We start from the raw sequence: 14,664 nt of genomic DNA on the forward strand, positions 1-14,664 counted from the left end.
AACGGCCTCGGCACCCACTAGAGAAATCCTCTGGTACTCTTGGAGCGTGTCTCTGGACCGCTAGCCGTCCCCTAACGAATGGGGTTCGGACCTCCACTCAGACTACCCGATAACAGCTCACCAGAAGTGCCACCACTTGTGCCCATCGAGGGTAGCGAGGCACGTTCCACCCCTCCTTCCGAGCGAAAAGGAAGCGCGAGGGTCATATAAAAAGTCAGGGGAACCCCTGACGGCCTTCTCGCCCTATGCAGAGGCTAAGGGGCTCCTCCTGCAAGTATGCTGAGACCTCATGACCCGGGCTCGCGCCCAAAGGGGCCTCGGCAAACAAACCCTCACGCGCGAGGGGCATATAAAAAGTCAGGAGAACTCCCGATGGCCCTCTCACGCAGAGGCTAGGGGCTCTTCCTGCAACCTTGCCGAGACCAGAATGGGCTCGACAAACTAACCCTCCGTCCGAACGAAAAGGACACGTGAAGACCAGATGAAAGGGCCAGAACACCCAAGACAAAGACAAACGGTCCAAAACCGTGCTAGAGGTTTCGCTACAAACACGATAAAAGGGCGCCGAGCTCGTTACGGTCCAGGGGTTCGAAGGCTGGGCCTCCAAAAGGTTTTGACAGCTGCCCTAGGGCAACAAAGTCAGGGACGACATTGGGGCGAGCCTACGAATGGCCCAGACCCGAGCGAACGGTCGCTCAGGGCGTCCTAAGTCGTGTCCGAGACTGGCGGGGAAGTATCCGAATGGGATCCCACCGTAGGGAGGCACCGAGCCACCGAGGCCCGCGAACGGCCTCGGCACCCACTAGAGAAACCCCCCTGGTACTCTTGGAGTGCGTCCTTGGACCACTAGCCGTCCCCCAGCGAACGGGGCTCGGGCCTCCACTCGGACTACCCGCTAACAGCTCACCGAAAGTGTCCACGCTCATGCCCATCGAGGGTAGCATGGCACGTTTCACCCCTCCTTTCGAGCAAAAGGAAGCGTGAGGATCATACCCAAAGTCAGGGGGCCCCTGGCGAACCTCTTGCTCCGCGCAGAGGCTAGAGGCCTTTTTTCCCTGCAGCCTCGCCGACACCCCCGCAACCCGAACTTGCGCTTGGGGGCTTGGCAAATGCAATAAGAACTACTCGTTCAGACATGGAAATGAAGAAAGCCCCTGGAGGAGTAACTCCACTCCCCTAGGGGCTCGGAGGCTACACCCGGCGGGTGCGTTCGCGTGCACCCACCAGAACCTCAAAAAACAAACCCCAATTCCTATGGGGGAGGTATGAACCAAGCCTTGGCAAACCCTCCAGGGCAGTACAAGCCTCGGCAAACCCTCAGGGGGAGTGCACGTGTAACACCCAAAATTTTTACCACAAATTAACAATTAATTCTTAGCATTTATTACATTTTCTAGGTATTTCTAACATAGGCCAAATAATAAATACTGTATAAATAAAATAAACTATAAGTTCAGAAACTTGTTTGTTGCATTCATGCCGAATCATTTGGGTTTTGATTGAGTGTAGGGCTAGAAAATTTGAAATTTGTATTCAAAACTTATTTGAATTTGGCTTAAAAATGAAAATGGAGAAAAATAGAATTTGATAAACATTTGATTTGAAAAAAAAGGGAGAAAGTCACCTTCTGGCCCAGCTAGCCCGGCCTTCTTCTCCCTCCCCCTTTCCCGGCCTGCCCTGCCTGGCGCGGCCCACTCAGTGGCTGCCCCGCGCGGCCCGGTTTGCCGGCCCACCAGCGTAGCCAGCTCGCACGTGGCCCAGCTGGCCACCCACGTCGCTCGCCCTCTCCCTTTCTCTCTCGCTGCACTCCGGCCCCACCGGTCAGTGCCCTTTCTTCTTTCCTTTCTTCTTCCCCGAGCTTCCTTTTTCCTCCCCGGTTCTTTCCTTTCTCCGGCCGCCGTCAGCGCTGCTCGGATGGAAGGCCACCGCCGTCACCCGCACATGGCAGGTGACCAATCCCGCCCGCTTCCCTTCCTATTTCCACTCGCCGGCCGGCCTATAAATCTCCATGCCGACCCTTCTTCCTCCCCCGTTCTCTGCTCGCAGCCGTGAGCCATCGCCGCCATAACTTCCTTCTCCCGCGCCTCAAAGATCGACGCCGACGCCACCCGGAGACTCGCCTCGACCTCCCGCGCCCGTAGGTACCTTCCTCTCATCGATTTGGTCACGAAATGCTTGGATTTAACCTCACCCGCGTGTCCTCCCTCTCTCTAGAGCCCCGCCGCCATCAGCCGCGCCTCTGGATCCCTTCCCGAACATCGAGATCCACTCCAACGAACTCGCGGTGAGCTCCTGACCATCCACGAACCTTCCATTCGCTGTTTCACACCCTGGCTGTGGACTCGATCCACTGGGGCTGCGTCAGCGCCCACGTCAGCGCGCCTATGCCTGCGTGGTGCACCGCGCCTATCAGCAGCCGCCACGTGGCCGCCCAGTCAACAGCTGCGGTCAATCCCCAGTCAGCTGCGCTCGTTTTCCAGAAAAGCCCCTCTATTTCATCAGAATCAACCCGCAGTCCAACTTAATTCAAAATAGTTATTTTTCAGTCCTGTTTTTATTTGGTTAGGCCCTTGTACTTTCCAGATTTAATGCCCGCAGTCCTATAACCGTGATAATTTATATTTTTAATTATTTTAATTCGAAATAGGTTAGTTTATTTACAGAATTGCCATTACATCTTATTTCATGCATAACTTTCACGTTTTAAGTCCGATTTGAGTGATTCTTTTGCTCATGTGTTCGTAGAAATGCGTAGAACAGATCTGTAAGTTTTTCAACATATGTTTTCACTGTTTGGTGTACTGTTCTAATAGAGTTCTATCTTGTATGCATGTAATGATTGGAATGATGCTTGATTGATGATTGGATCACGATTAGAGGGTGAGCCATTCGAGGTGACTGAGGACCCCCAGCAGGATCAGCAGTACTCTCAGGACGACTTTGAGGAAGGCAAGTGTACCAAAGGCCCCTTGTTACCTATGAACTACTACCACTTACATTCATGCATGTGTTTAATTTGAATTGCCTTTAAGGACGTTACCTAGATGATTCATTGTACCACATATCCTTGATACCTGGGTTTATTGGGTAGGCATTTTGGATAGATGCTGCAGCGCTTAACATGAAGTAATTGTTAAACATACTTAAAGACTATATGCAATGTGATAAAATGGAACTTTTTAGCAACAGATAGGGGGCTGGAGTATGGGGTTGAGTACTCTAGTGCCTCTCCATAAGGACTTTATCCTAAAGCGGCAACCCAGGAGGGACCGTACAACCCCGAGTGTCAAATGGCTCTGACTTAAACCTATTATCTAGTTTGTACTAGCTCGTCTGTAGCTCCAGTAAGGGGTAAGAGGGTATCTTTCCTTTTTCTGTTTGGGTGTGCACCGTGCTGCGATGCCCACGTGTGCCATTCCTTGTAGCTACGACCTATTAGTGCAACTAGCTAAGGGTTTCATAGTGAAACTCTGCCACACTTCCTTGGAAGAGGTGTAGTGGGTCTCGCGAACCCCGGCATTGGGAATCACGGCTCGGTGGGTAAAGATGTACAATTTCTGCAGAAATAATTAACCTGTTATAACAGCCGTGCTCACGGATACGAGCGGTCTGGATCCTTCGAGATTAGTGGTTACTGTGGATGATGGATGGTTGGGAATTGAGACATAGTTGGATGATACTTTAATACCACTTGGGAATTGGGACTGTTCATTAAAGTAGTGATTCAGGTTGCTAAAAAATTAATCGACTAAAATTGCGAACCGCAGTCAAACAGTGTCAAGCCTATTTGAGCCTCATAGATCCCTTTGTTATACTTGCTAAGCATGGTGAGCTTACACTTGCTTTACATCAATGAAAATCCCGGATGGGTAACAGATAATGGATATGACGAGTTTCCGGAGGATGTCCAGGACTACTAGGAAGACGTTCACCAGTTGGAGTCCCTGTGGCAGTTGGGCTAGTTATTTCCGCTGTGTTTGTAATAATTTTGCCATTGAGCAAACTTTGTATTAACTCTTATGATGAGATATGCGATGTAATAAGTACTTTACTTTGATATTATTACAATTTATGATATATGTGTGTGTTTGGACATCCTGGGCGCACATATATGAGTACTTGGTTTTGCTTTGCAAAATTGGGTGCGACAAATTGGTATCAGAGCTAGGTTGAGCTCGACGTCATGGGGAGGGCCTACCTACAGCTTGCGCGTGAGAACGCTACACTGAAGTAGCAACTAGGAGGTCCAGATGTAGAAGCACCAGGAGTACCTGCTCAGTCGCCCCCGAGGACCAGAGGAGAGTCTGGAGACCCCAGCACCAGCACCACCGTCGACCCGTACCCATAGGAGAGTCTTAAAAATATGTAATAAGCACGCGTAGCTACGCGAGAGAGTATTTAGTTTCTTTCTTTTAATGGTTGGATAAGTGTTAGTTGCATGGTTGGATGTTTATCATTATGAATAATGTTTGATTTGAATCTTTGATATGATTGTGATGACTTGTGGGCATGTCCACGGTCATTTAGTTAAGGTTAAGGTTTAGGAATATTATGAATAAATAGTTGGGTTCCATTTTATCATGCTGTCCATTCTTTATCAATCTGAGCAGTCTGTCTTTATCAGTTCATATCTCATAATATAATTGTCCAATGGTCATGAAATTTATATGGAGATAAGTAGACTTCAACATCATTCTTTTGGCTCTGGAATCACCTCAATACCTATTATAAATTGTGAGATACAGCTGTTTTAAGATGAGGTTTATGTGCTGTCAGAATTCTGGAACAGTACTGCTTGTCGTCTGTATTTGACAAAGTAAACGTCAGAATCTGGAAAAGTGTTCTAAATCAAAGTTGTAGATAATTTCATAAGCTGTCCAGAAAGGTAAAATACGTAATCATATGATAAACAGAAAGTGAGATATGCTCGTTTTACCACACTGCTGCTATCCAACTCGCTGGAAAAATTCAGAACAAATATCTTCTTGCATACCCTACATATATCTCTTGTCTACACCTACTCTTGTTACACCAGTATCTTGTAAGAGTTATATGCTTGGACATGTGAGACTTATATGATGCCTCTACAGATGGTGAACACCAGGAGGAACAACCAGGGAGGCGAGGAACTGCCACCACCACCTCCAGTCTCCATGGAGCAGCTGATGATGATGCAGACCCAGTTGCTTCAGCAGATGGCCCAGAACATGTAGAACATGGGGCAAGGGAATGGGAATGCACCCCCTCATGTCAGAGATAAGAGGGGAGAGTTTCTGAAAGGACACCCACCTGTATTCAAGCACTCTGCCGATCCACTCCAAGCTGACGACTAGCTACGTGCCATTGAGAGGCAACTGGAGATTGCCCAATGTGATGATAGGGAGAAAGTTTTATATGCTTCTGGACAGTTGCAGGGAGCTGCACAGGATTGGTGGGACTCATTCCGCTTCGGCCGCACCGAAGCTAATCCCATCACTTGGGCTGAGTTCCGCAGTGCCTTTCGCACTCATCACGTGCCTGCAGGACTGATGAAGCTGAAGAAGAAGGAGTTCTTGGCTCTCAAGCAGGGGGGCATGACTGTTGCTGAATATCGTGACAAGTTTATACAATTGTCACGGTATGCACCTACTGAGGTAGACGAGGATGGAAAGAGGCAGGAGCTATTTATGGAAGGCTTGAATGATGGTCTCCAGTACCAGCTGTTGTCCCATACCTTTGCTAACTTCCAGCAGCTGGTGGACAAAGCTTTAGTGATTGAGAACAAGCGCCGCCAGATGGAGGACAAGAAGAGGAAATTTCAAGGACAGCAATCTGGGAGCAACTCTCGCTTCCGTACCAACCCTCAACAAACTCAACCTCAGCAGCGCTATCAAGGTCAGACAGGTCCCAACCGCAACCAGCAGCAGCAGCGTGCACAGCAGCAGCAACAGCAGTTCAAAGCACCAGCTCAGCGCCAGCAGCAGCCCAACAATGTACCAGTGAGGAACAATGCCCCCAATGCTCCGTAGAGGAATGGCGCACCAAAAGCGCCAAATGCAGTTAATGACAACAAGTGCTTCAATTGTGGAGAGCCGGGACATTACTCTAATAGATGCCCCAAGAAGATTAACTCACAGCAGAACTACGTTCGGGGAAAGGTGAACCATGTTACTGCTGAAACAGCTCAAGAGGCACCAGATGTGGTGATCGGTACGTTTCCGGTCAACTCAAACTCAGCTACAGTACTTTTTGATTCTGGTGCTTCGCATTCCTTCATAACATATACATTCATAAAGAAGCATGGTATTCCAGTAAGTGTTATGAAGAAACACATGTTAGTAAGCTCACCTGGTGGGGTAATGAAAGCAGAGTGGATATGCTTAGCTGCTAGCCTCAGCATAAGGGGGGTAGAATTTCAAGCAAATCTTGTAGTCATAAACTCCACTGGTATCGATGTCATCTTGGGTATGGATTGGCTAAGGTTGCAGAAAGCAGTTATTAATTGTGGTAATAGCTCGGTAAATCTTATCACTTCAACTGGGGAAGAAGTGGTGTTTGTGGCAACTCAGTCTGCTACAGAAATCTGTCGGGTTAATCAGTTGGAGGGCACAACTTTAGAAGATATAAGGATAGCAAATGAGTATCCGGATGTCTTTCCCAAGGAATTGCCAGGTATGCCACCTGACCGAGACATCGAGTTTATAATTGAACTTTTACCTGGAACTGCACCCATAGCTAAGAGACCCTATAGAATGGGAGTGAATGAATTAGCAGAACTTAAGAAACAACTAAGGGAATTGCTAGATAAGGGTTATGTTCAACCTAGTTCATCACCATGGGGTGCACCAGTACTGTTTGTAGAAAAGAAGGATGGTACACAAAGGATGTGCATAGACTACAGGTCACTTAATGAGGTCACAATTAAGAACAAGTACCCATTGCCTAGAATTGATGACCTATTTGACCAATTGAAAGGGGCTTGTGTGTTTTCCAAGATTGATCTTCGATCTGGATACCATCAGTTGAGGATAAGGCGTACTGACATCCCCAAGACCGCCTTTGTGACTCGCTATGGACTGTATGAGTTCACAGTTATGTCTTTTGGTCTGACTAATGCACCTGCCTACTTCATGTATTTGATGAACAAAGTATTCATGGAGTACCTTGATAAGTTTGTCGTCGTGTTTATTGATGACATACTGGTGTATTCTAAGAATGAAGAAGAACATGAAGGGCATTTGAGATTGGTGTTGCAAAAGCTTAGAGAACATCAACTTTATGCCAAGTTCAGCAAATGTGAGTTCTGGTTAAAAGAAGTATCTTTCCTTGGTCACATAATCTCTAATGGAGGAGTAGCAGTAGATCCCAAGAAGGTTAGAGATGTGTTGAGTTGGAAGCCACCTAAGGATGTTAGTGAGATTCGGAGTTTTCTAGGTATGGCTGGGTATTATAGGAGGTTCATCGAGGGATTCTCTAAGTTAGCCAAGCCCATGACTGCGTTGTTGGAGAAGAATGCCAAATTTGTATGGACTAAACAATGCCAGGATAGTTTTGAGGAGTTGAAGAAGAGACTGACTTCTGCTCCAGTGCTCATCTTACCTAATCTCACCAAAAGTTTCTCTATCTATTGTGATGCCTCACGGCAAGGTCTAGGTGGTGTTCTTATGCAAGAAGGTAGAGTTGTTGCCTATGCATCCAGACAGCTGAGAAAACATGAGTTAAATTATCCGACTCATGATCTGGAGTTAGCAGTTGTGGTACATGCTCATAAGATTTGGAGGCACTACTTGATTGGTCATAAGTGTGAGATTTATACGGACCACAAGAGTTTGAAGTACATATTCACGCAGTCAGATCTGAATCTGAGGCAGCGTAGATGGCTAGAGTTAATCAAGGATTATGATTTGGATATACACTATCACCTGGGAAAGGCTAATGTTGTAGCGGATGCCCTGAGTAGAAGGAGTTATGTGAACATGGCCTATACAACTCAACTACCTGAAGAGTTGTGTGAGGAGTTCAAATACTTGAATTTGGGTATCGTGGCCAACACCATGGAGTTAGAGGTAGAATCCACTCTGGAACAAGAGATTCGTAAAGGACAGATGGGTGATGAGAGGATCAAGGATATTGCAGAGCGTATAGTGATTGGTAAAGCCCCAGGATTCCATATGGATGATCAAGGGACAGTATGGTTCGGTAAAAGGATTTGTGTGCCAGAAGTAAAATCTATTAGGGAGTCTATCTTGAGGGAAGCTCATGACTCAGCCTATTCCATACATCTAGGAAGTACTAAAATATATCTTGATCTCAAAGAGAGGTACTGGTGGTATGGACTAAAGAGAGACGTAGCAGAACATGTGGCTATATGTGACACGTGCCAAAGAGTGAAAGCAGAACATCAGAGGCCAGCAGGTTTACTACAGCCTATGAAGATACCCGAGTGGAAATGGGAAGAAGTTGGAATGGACTTTATAGTTGGGTTACCCCGTACACAGAAAGGATTTGACTCTATCTGGGTGATTGTTGACCGATTGACAAAAGTGGCCCATTTCATTCCGGTCAAGGTAACTTATTCGAGTGCAAAGTTAGCAGAGTTATATATGGAAAGGATTGTATGTTTTCATGGTGTACCAAAGAAGATTGTTTCGGATAGGGGTACACAGTTCACATCACATTTTTGGCAGAAATTGCATGAGTCAATGGATACGAAGTTGAACTTCAGCTCAGCCTACCATCCTCAAACAGATGGACAGACCGAAAGGACAAATCAGATCTTAGAGGATATGCTAAGAGCTTGTGCTCTGCAGTATGGGACAAGTTGGGATAAGAGTTTACCTTATGCCGAATTCTCCTACAATAATAGCTACCAAAGGAGTCTTAAAATGGCACCATTTGAGGCATTGTATGGCAGGAAGTGCAGAACACCATTGTTTTGGAATCAAACGGGGGAAAGCCAAGTTTTTGGACCAGATGTTTTGCAACTGGCAGAAAAACAAGTGCAAACGATAAGGCAAAACCTAAAGGTTGCACAGTCCCGACAAAAAAGCTATGCGGACACGAGAAGAAGAGATTTGGCATTTGAAATTGGTGACTTTGTCTATCTCAAAGTTTCACCCATGAAAGGAGTAAAGAGATTTCATACCAAGGGAAAGTTATCACCTAGGTATGTGGGACCATTCAAGATCATTAACAGGAGAGGAGAAGTTGCCTACCAGCTAGAATTACCAGAGCAGCTCTCAGGTGTTCATGATGTCTTCCATGTGTCGCAACTTAAGAAATGTTTGAGAGTACCTGAGGAACAACTACCTTTGGAGGAATTGGATATCCAAGGGGATCTATCATACAAAGAGTATCTAGTGAAAATCCTGGAAACAGCGGAGAGAATCACAAGGAGCAAAATAATAAGAATGTGCAAGGTTCAGTGGAACAGACACTCTGTGGATGAGGCAACTTGGGAAAGAGAGGAAGATCTGAGAACTGACTATCCCAATCTCTTTGAACCATCCGAATCTCGGGGACGAGATTCATCTTAAGGGGGTAGGTTTGTAACACCCAAAATTTTTACCACAAATTAACAATTAATTCTTAGCATTTATTACATTTTCTAGGTATTTCTAACATAGGCCAAATAATAAATACTGTATAAATAAAATAAACTATAAGTTCAGAAACTTGTTTGTTGCATTCATGCCGAATCATTTGGGTTTTGATTGAGTGTAGGGCTAGAAGATTTGAAATTTGTATTCAAAACTTATTTGAATTTGGCTTAAAAATGAAAATGGAGAAAAATAGAATTTGATAAACATTTGATTTGAAAAAAAAGGGAGAAAGTCACCTTCTGGCCCAGCTAGCCCGGCCTTCTTCTCCCTCCCCCTTTCTCGGCCTGCCCTGCCTGGCGCGGCCCACTCGGTGGCTGCCCCGCGCGGCCCGGTTTGCCGGCCCACCAGCGCAGCCAGCTCGCACGCGGCCCAGCTGGCCACCCACGTCGCTCGCCCTCTCCCTTTCTCTCTCGCTGCACTCCGGCCCCACCGGTCAGTGCCCTTTCTTCTTTCCTTTCTTCTTCCCCGAGCTTCCTTTTTCCTCCCCGGTTCTTTCCTTTCTCCGGCCGCCGTCAGCGCTGCTCGGATGGAAGGCCACTGCCGTCACCCGCACATGGCAGGTGACCAATCCCGCCCGCTTCCCTTCCTATTTCCGCTCGCCGGCCGGCCTATAAATCTCCATGCCGACCCTTCTTCCTCCCCTGTTCTCTGCTCGCAGCCGTGAGCCATCGCCGCCATAACTTCCTTCTCCCGCGCCTCAAAGATCGACGCCGACGCCACCCGGAGACTCGCCTCGACCTCCCGCGCCCGTAGGTACCTTCCTCTCATCGATTTGGTCACGAAATGCTTGGATTTAACCTCACCCGCGTGTCCTCCCTCTCTCCAGAGCCCCGCCGCCATCAGCCGCGCCTCTGGATCCCTTCCCGAATGTCGAGATCCACTCCAACGAACTTGCGGTGAGCTCCTGACCATCCACGAACCTTCCATTCGCTGTTTCACACCCTGGGACGCCGTACCAGCGAACCCCAGCCATCATCGGCCATGGCGCCGCCGTCGGGTCTTTCTTTCCCGACGACCCGCTGCCCCCGTACACGTCGGGGTCCATTAGATCTGGACGGACGGCCCAGATTACCCCGTACCGGTTCGGTCCACCATAGGCTGTGGACTCGATCCACTGGGGCTGCGTCAGCGCCCACGTCAGCGCGCCTATGCCTACGTGGTGCACCGCGCCTATCAGCAGCCGCCACGTGGCCGCCCAGTCAACAGCTGCGGTCAATCCCCAGTCAGCTGCGCTCGTTTTCCAGAAAAGCCCCTCTATTTCATCAGAATCAACCCGCAGTCCAACTTAATTCAAAATAGTTATTTTTCAGTCCTGTTTTTATTTGGTTAGGCCCTTGTACTTTCCAGATTTAATGCCCGCAGTCCTATAACCGTGATAATTTATATTTTTAATTATTTTAATTCGAAAATAGGTTAGTTTATTTACAGAATTGCCATTACATCTTATTTCATGCATAACTTTCACGTTTTAAGTCCGATTTGAGTGATTCTTTCGCTCATGTGTTCGTAGAAATGCGTAGAACAGATCTGTAAGTTTTTCAACATATGTTTTCACTGTTTGGTGTACTGTTCTAATAGAGTTCTATCTTGTATGCATGTAATGATTGGAATGATGCTTGATTGATGATTGGATCACGATTAGAGGGTGAGCCATTCGAGGTGACTGAGGACCCCCAGCAGGATCAGCAGTACTCTCAGGACGACTTTGAGGAAGGCAAGTGTACCAAAGGCCCCTTGTTACCTATGAACTACTACCACTTACATTCATGCATGTGTTTAATTTGAATTGCCTTTAAGGACGTTACCTAGATGATTCATTGTACCACATATCCTTGATACCTGGGTTTATTGGGTAGGCATTTTGGATAGATGCTGCAGCGCTTAACATGAAGTAATTGTTAAACATACTTAAAGACTATATGCAATGTGATAAAATGGAACTTTTTAGCAACAGATAGGGGGCTGGAGTACGGGGTTGAGTACTCTAGTGCCTCTCCATAAGGACTTTATCCTAAAGCGGCAACCCAGGAGGGACCGTACAACCCCGAGTGTCAAATGGCTCTGACTTAAACCTATTATCTAGTTTGTACTAGCTCGTCTGTAGCTCCAGTAAGGGGTAAGAGGGTATCTTTCCTTTTTCTGTTTGGGTGTGCACCGTGCTGCGATGCCCACGTGTGCCATTCCTTGTAGCTACGACCTATTAGTGCAACTAGCTAAGGGTTTCATAGTGAAACTCTGCCACACTTCCTTGGAAGAGGTGTAGTGGGTCTCGCGAACCCCGGCATTGGGAATCACGGCTCGGTGGGTAAAGATGTACAATTTCTGCAGAAATAATTAACCTGTTATAACAGCCGTGCTCACGGATACGAGCGGTCTGGATCCTTTGAGATTAGTGGTTACTGTGGATGATGGATGGTTGGGAATTGAGACATAGTTGGATGATACTTTAATACCACTTGGGAATTGGGACTGTTCATTAAAGTAGTGATTCAGGTTGCTAAAAAATTAATCGACTAAAATTGCGAACCGCAGTCAAACAGTGTCAAGCCTATTTGAGCCTCATAGATCCCTTTGTTATACTTGCTAAGCATGGTGAGCTTACACTTGCTTTACATCAATGAAAATCCCGGATGGGTAACAGATAATGGATATGACGAGTTTCCGGAGGATGTCCAGGACTACTAGGAAGACGTTCACCAGTTGGAGTCCCTGTGGCAGTTGGGCTAGTTATTTCCGCTATGTTTGTAATAATTTTGCCATTGAGCAAACTTTGTATTAACTCTTATGATGAGATATGCGATGTAATAAGTACTTTACTTTGATATTATTACAATTTGTGATATATGTGTGTGTTTGGACATCCTGGGCGCACATATATGAGTACTTGGTTTTGCTTTGCAAAATTGGGTGCGACAGCACGCACTCCCCCCGAGGCTCGGGGGCTACTGTCGGGTACCTTAGAATGGGGTACCTCAAGCAAAACGTCAAATGGGTTGCCTAAGTCCCATCTAAAAAATAATAATGATGATAAAAGCAAAAGGATAAGTCGTGGGCCCCTCCCCATCGCGACTAGGCCCATTGGGTCGTCCTCCTCCTCGCCTCGAGCCCCGAGAAGGAGGTCTCGACGGCCTAGTGAGGCTCCCCAGGGAGGCCTCGGCAGGAAACGCCGTCTCCGCCTCGCCCGAGGCTCTCCACAGAAGGCCTCAGCAGGAGGCGTGTTCTCCGTACCGCGCGAGGCCTCTCGCGCGGAGCCCCGGCAAGGAGCCTGATCTCCATCTCGCGCGAGGCCCCATTCTCTGTGTCGCTCGAGGCCAACTCGCCCGCGGTCCATCGCCCCCCGCCTCGGCCGACCCTCCCGACAGCCGGTCATGTCCCATTAATGCTTTCAACCACTCCTGTGATCTCAGCCGGACAGTGGCTCAACGTCATAGAAAGATCGACGCGACCCGAAGTCACATCAGCACCATACCGGCCAGGACAGGGCACGGCGGGGATTACTGGCCACTGCGTCCAAACACTGTGACCATGATCAGCCGCCCTCAGCGCCTGGGACAGGATGTGATGGGGGTTACTAGCCACTGTGTCCTACCACTGTGTCCATGATCAGCCGCCCGCTCAAGGCCTCGGCGCTGTACACCGAGGCCTCGGCACTATACATCAGGGCCTCGGCAATGTTGGGGTCTGCGCCTGCCGAGACCCCCCCACCGCAGTACCAGCCTCGGCCCCGACCAAGTTTCGGCCTCGCGCATAGTCCATCCACAGCAGCTTATGGTCGCCGCCACGTCCACTCCGAGGCATTCCTAGGGCTTCCACGACGCATAGGACAGGAGAAGGACCGACGCGACCCGAGGTCGCATCAGCACCATACCGGCCAGGACAGGGCACGGCGGGGATTAGCGGCCACTGTGTCCAAACACTATGACCACGATCAGCCGCCGTCAGTGCCTGGGACAAGATGTGGCGCTGGTTACTGGCCACTGTGTCCTACCACTGTGTCTACGATCAACCGCCTGCTCAAGGCCTCGGCGCTGTACACCAAGGCCTCGGCACTGTACATCAGGGCCTCGGCAATGTTGGGGTCCGCGCCTGCCAAGACCCCCCCACCGCAGTACCAGCCTCGGCCCCAACCAAGTTTTAGCCTCGTGCATAGTCTGTCCACAGCGGCTTATGGTCGTCGCCACGTCCACTCCGAGGCATTCCTGGGGCTTCCACGACGCACAGGACCTGATGGGACGACCACGCCGCCCTAGTATTCCAAGGATGGGCCGCTCCGACGACCACACCGCCATAGGAACAGGCCACAGGGCTTGGACATGCCATCCCTGTCGGCACGACGCCACATAGTAATACATGTACTGCCCTTGTCCCCCCTTCAACTATAAAAGGAGAGGACTTGGGCCACTTAGGGGGGATGCCCGGAGAACACACACACACGCACACCTTCCAGCCGCTTGAGAGCAATGTCTCAGACGGCTCCACGACACCCTGCCGAGACTTGGGACAAGTTCCCTCTCTCCCTTAGCTTGTAACCCCCTACTACGAGCACTTCAGTGCAAGGAATACAAGTTCTATCTCTCAGACTGGACGTAGGGCGCCGATTGCCTGAACCAGTATAAACCTTGTGTCTCTTTGCATCACCATCCAGAATCGGGAGCACGCAGAACAAATTCACTAGTCGGTTGAGGACCCCCCGGTCCGAAACACCGATAAAATGTAAGTGCGTCTTGAAGCATAGCGTCCTTGATCGTCCTTGATCATCAGAGGCGTAGAGGTCGAAAAAAAAACACATTCACCGCAAGGTGAAGTGTGCCCACTTAGTCCCCGAGCCTGGTAGTAGGTGATGTAGGCACGTGGTGCCAGGGTCTAAAAAGAATTCCCAGTTAAGTTGAGAATCCAATCGTCGTACAGGCGATACGAGATGCACCGGCAGGTGCATCGTACCGATGTAGTCCTCGAGCTTGCTGGAAGGCAAGGTATGAGCCTTGTAGCAAGGTCCAAGTGAGAAAAAATATCCCAACTGTATGCAAGTTGCCAGTCACATGTAGTCGAGACGCAAAGTCCCCGAGCCGTGGTCGGAGAGTGG

At 48.6% G+C, this 14,664-nt stretch overlaps 1 long non-coding RNA gene across 4 annotated transcripts in view; it reads left to right on the top strand.

Moving 5' to 3' along the window:
* The window catches only part of LOC136551656 (uncharacterized), a 212,805-nt gene that overhangs the window by 4,424 nt on the left and 193,717 nt on the right, over positions 1-14,664 (top strand). The window lies entirely within an intron of this gene.

Source organism: Miscanthus floridulus, chromosome 4, assembly GCF_019320115.1.
Source record: "Miscanthus floridulus cultivar M001 chromosome 4, ASM1932011v1, whole genome shotgun sequence".
Classification (NCBI taxonomy): Eukaryota; Viridiplantae; Streptophyta; class Magnoliopsida; order Poales; family Poaceae; genus Miscanthus; species Miscanthus floridulus.